This window comes from Lonchura striata, chromosome 8 (genome assembly GCF_046129695.1).
Source record: "Lonchura striata isolate bLonStr1 chromosome 8, bLonStr1.mat, whole genome shotgun sequence".
In the NCBI taxonomy this organism is placed as follows: domain Eukaryota; kingdom Metazoa; phylum Chordata; class Aves; order Passeriformes; family Estrildidae; genus Lonchura; species Lonchura striata.
The window spans coordinates 21170565-21175185 of NC_134610.1; positions in this window are offsets into that span (position 1 = coordinate 21170565).

A 4621-nucleotide genomic window follows, 5' to 3' on the forward strand; every position below is an offset into this window, starting at 1 on the left:
TCCCCAGGAAGTACCTGCAAAATAAAATGTACCTTAGTGTTTCTATAACAGGAAGCATGAATAATCAAGACAGGATTGCAGAGAGAAGGGTAAGCTCTATGCCTAGTGAGGCACAGGCCTCATATGCCTTTCAGAGGTTGGAGGCATGAAACAGTGGTAATAAAGTAAAAAAGAGAAGAGGAAGCAGTCAATAGGTCAAGCAGTATGAAATCCCTACCATGCTGCAAATCTTCTTCTCTTTCCCCATCTGCTCTGTTAGTGGATTATCAGACACTAGGAGGTGTCTAGCACAGCCTTGTTCTGCAATTTGGCTTGGTATTTTGAGAATACACTTTTGAGAATGGTGTACCAAATGGATGATTAGCTGATCTACCTACTCATTTCTGGCTGCTGTTTTATTCACATTTGTAGCACTGGCTGTCTCTCAATACTTTTGACACTCTTCTTTGATTACTTCCCATCCCATTGAGAAGCTTGGGGAGCCAAGTCCAATTTGCCAAATACTTAGGATTCTCTAAAACTGATATAAAGTAATTAGAAACATTTGAGACTCTTCTAATTACCTTCATCATTGCAGTCACCGTGTGAAACAAAACAGTCATGTTGAGGAAGGCACAAAGGCATAACTAACCAGCACTGTAGAAAATGTTGAGCAGAAAGACCACTCACCAAATCACAGATGATTTACTATGTATTGATTTATAGCAATCATTACACAATACATGTAAATCGCATTAAAGTCTGTTTAGGGAGCTTAATGTGTTGAAAGATCTAAAGTGCTTTTATTTTACCAAAGAATGGACATTTGATGCCACTATTACTTGTTCTCAGGATAGGAAATTAATATGTCAAACCTTATTATGTGGATATTGTTATGAATTTCACTACATCTGTGAGAAAAGTAAGAGAAGGAAAAGTATCAGTCCAATATAATACTTGATTATACAGAAATTAAGTCAATTAATTGATGTGTACAGGGAGATGTCTTGCAACACACACTGTAAAAAAAAAAAAAAAGGCAGAAAAAAACATTAGCAACTAAAAGGAAACAGTTCTGTGATCACTGATTTTATTTTGTCAACAGCATTGTCCTTTGATCACCAAGCTACTGTCAGCCTCCTCCTAGTCCATCTGATCATGTAGATAAATCACTTGCATACATCTTCATATCCTCTTGTGCCTGACACTAGGCAGCATTAGTTACAAATACACTGCCAATTTAAAAAGAATGAAGAAATACAGAAAAAGAATTTTAAATTCTCACATAATTATTTCAAAAGCTTAATGTTTGACCACTCTTTTAATCAACAGGTACTTTATAAGCCTGGCCTGAATAATTCATTGACTAGACTAATGTGGCAAAAATCTACAAAGTATCACATCTTGGGACAAAACCCAATAACAATGTTAAATAGTGACGAGACCGTTGGATTTTGTTTCATTTTTTAGGTGTTTCAGCTCAAATTCAGAACATCTTAAGCCTGTGGTTAAGGTTCCAGTGAATTCAAAGAATTCACAGCACGCGCCTAAAGTTCAGTAAATTTTTCCACTTTTTTTTTTTTCAAATTTAGTCAGACTGTTCAAAAAACCAAACAACAGAAGTACAATGCTGTTAGATTTTAGCAATTTATTTCAAGAATACCGGGCCAAGTTGCTGCATAAGTTAAGACAATAGCACATGCATTTCTAAAATGAAATTTCCTAAACTGTTTTCATTACCTAGATTGAAGTACAATCACCCAAAGCAACATAAGTAGAGAAATTACTTTTTAATTTCTCCATGAAAACATTATTTTTAAATCACAGTTCTAATTAACAATATTCTATCAAGTCAATTTTAATGTAATGACAGAACATACTAGTGGCTTTGGTGATTTAGTGTGTGACCTGCTGAAAAGTCAAGTAAGAAAAATCCTGGGGTGATGAGGTCCATCACTTTGAAGAAAGTGATCTTCAGCCTCCTTTACAAAGACCATCTCTTTCAGTCCCACTAATGCTTTTTTCTTGGAATCTACAAGAGAAGCAAAAATATATTTGCTAATTTCCTTTGGGGTAATGGCTTGGATCTGTAGGCAAGAGTAAATAAGTAGGTCAACTCAAATAATTCCAACTGTTAAAGCAGAAATCAAATTTGGGTATTAAAACTGGAAAGCCTGGTGTTGGCATTGAAACGTTATTATGTAATATTAAATTTCAGTCTTGTGCAAATCAGATATTAATATAGACAGTGATTTACATATAGGAAGTATATATACACACCCCATCATATGCAACCTTTGTATGTATGTACAAACAGATATATATACATGCTACATTCTGTTTTAGAGAAAGAAGCAGAAAGGTCTACAATGACTTTTCTTACTGTTATGGCCAGTAAAGGCATTAGCCAGATGTTGAAACTCATAGGCATCAAACAGCAGTGATCATTATAGTCTTCAATCACCCCATTTAGAATTTACAATAAGCTAAGCAGAAAACCATTATTTCCACCTTCAATATAAAGTTTTCCTCTGGCTGAAAACAGAGTTCTGCAATGAACTGATGCACCATCTGTTCTAACTTCAGAACCCTTTTCCATGAAACTTCCAGAAAGGAGAACAAGCTATTGATGAGACCCTGTAATATAAGGACATCATTAGTGAGTGTCATAATAAGATTAAACTCCCTTGAGGCCACTCATCAAAACCTAGATTAAAAGAAAACCAAAAAAAAGAGAAAAAATTCTGACATTATAGTAACAAACCATAATATAAGACATAAAATTAAGAAACATTATGAATTAATCATACTTAGACAATTACAATCCATATGGCTAGTTAAACTCAATCTGCTACCTGTAGTGGCATAGTCTGGATGCTGTGTATTCAATGCCAGTGCATTTCTCCCAGGATGTAATTACTTAATTTTGTGAATGAGAAAATGATGTGTAAAAGCCAATGTTTCCATGGATTCAATGCCCCAAGTCAGATAAAATGTATGAATGCTTATCAAATCTCATTACACTTTTTTACCCTATTTCATCACACTCATAGTACCTTTAGGTATGTAAGAACAGTGAATCACCTTCACAATCACTACTAAGGTTAATACAAGAAACAAACTGTGTTCAAAGCCTAATTTCTGCAAACAGGATTCCTAGGATTTAGATGATAACAAATGGCAAAAGATTGATTCAAGCAGTAGTTCTTGAGGTTTTTTTAATCACTTGAAGCACACACATCTGTATTCCAAGAGCAACCACTTTCTCCTTATCATTCCACTTATATTCAGACAGGAGATTTCAATCTCTCACAGAACTTGGCATTGAGATTCTGGTTCACTTTCCTCTGTTGTCATATACAGCATGTCACATCTGGCACTATACAGTTCGAAGATATGGGAAGTTGCAACTCCTCAAAAAAAGCCAAAACTAAACCAACAAAACACCAAACCGAGCCAGCTCTAATATTTTAGTCCTCTGTAGACTCTGTAAGGAATTTTAAGCTAAATGCTTGGTCCTTCCTCATACCAAGCTCTGGAACCCAACTTGCACTTATATTGCTCCAATACAATATTTGGAATATTCTCCTAAAACAGTTAATATCCAGCATAAGCAAATCAGCTAGACGATATAACAATATACTTCATCACTTTGGTTGTTCTCTGAACAGACCTGAATTTTTAAAAACATGAACATTTTAATTAATGACAGATACACATTTTAAAAAGGGAGTTATTGCATGGAAAAAGAATAATAGATACCTCAGGACTATCTCAAGATTTATTCCATTCAGTTATTCAGATCAGGTTTCTAGAAGGAGGAAGGACAGTATTCTTGTATCATAGAATCACATGCCTACCAGAGTACTGATTCTGGGGGGAGGAGGAAATATAATCTTTCCTTTACCCCATTAAACCATTATTAAAAACAGGTGGGACTAATGGACAACCACAAAAAGGAAACATTTTATGAAATTGTGAGGATTTACATACTCATAGGTCCAGAAATTATCATTTGCACTTTCCTATTTAAGTATCCACAAAGTAATATCAAAATCCAACACAGGTCTATAAGCTCCAGGTTTACTTCAGTACTTTTGTTTCAAGAATAATAATCACAAGAGACATTTAATTGCTTTGAGACCCTGGCCACAGAAATCAAAATTACTTTGCATCTTTAAGTGAAAATACAAAAAAACATGTAATGACTGCTTGAAATAAACAGACATTTGTTAACCCCAGCATTTTATTACTCTGTATCTCAAGTCTGATGCAATCAGATACGAAGTTACATACAAAGCATTTCTGGTTCAGGATTCTTCTTTTGTTTCCGTTGGACAGGTACAAAGAAATGAAACATTTTCAATTTCCCAATCTCTGACTGGCAGGCCTTATTTAGAAAACATGTACTTTCTTTGAGCCCATAATTTCATTTATCTTCATTATTTCTGACATGGGGCACCTACTACACTGTGCAATTCCAGACAGATAATTTGGCTTCCTTCATAGTCAAATGATCAATCTATTTAAAAGTTACAGTGTGGTTTCATAAGCAAACTAATTCCAGAGGTGGCACAGAAGGCTTTAGAAAACAAATGGAGCTTTTCACTGTCAAAGAGCAAAGTCTGGGTCTTGGCAACTA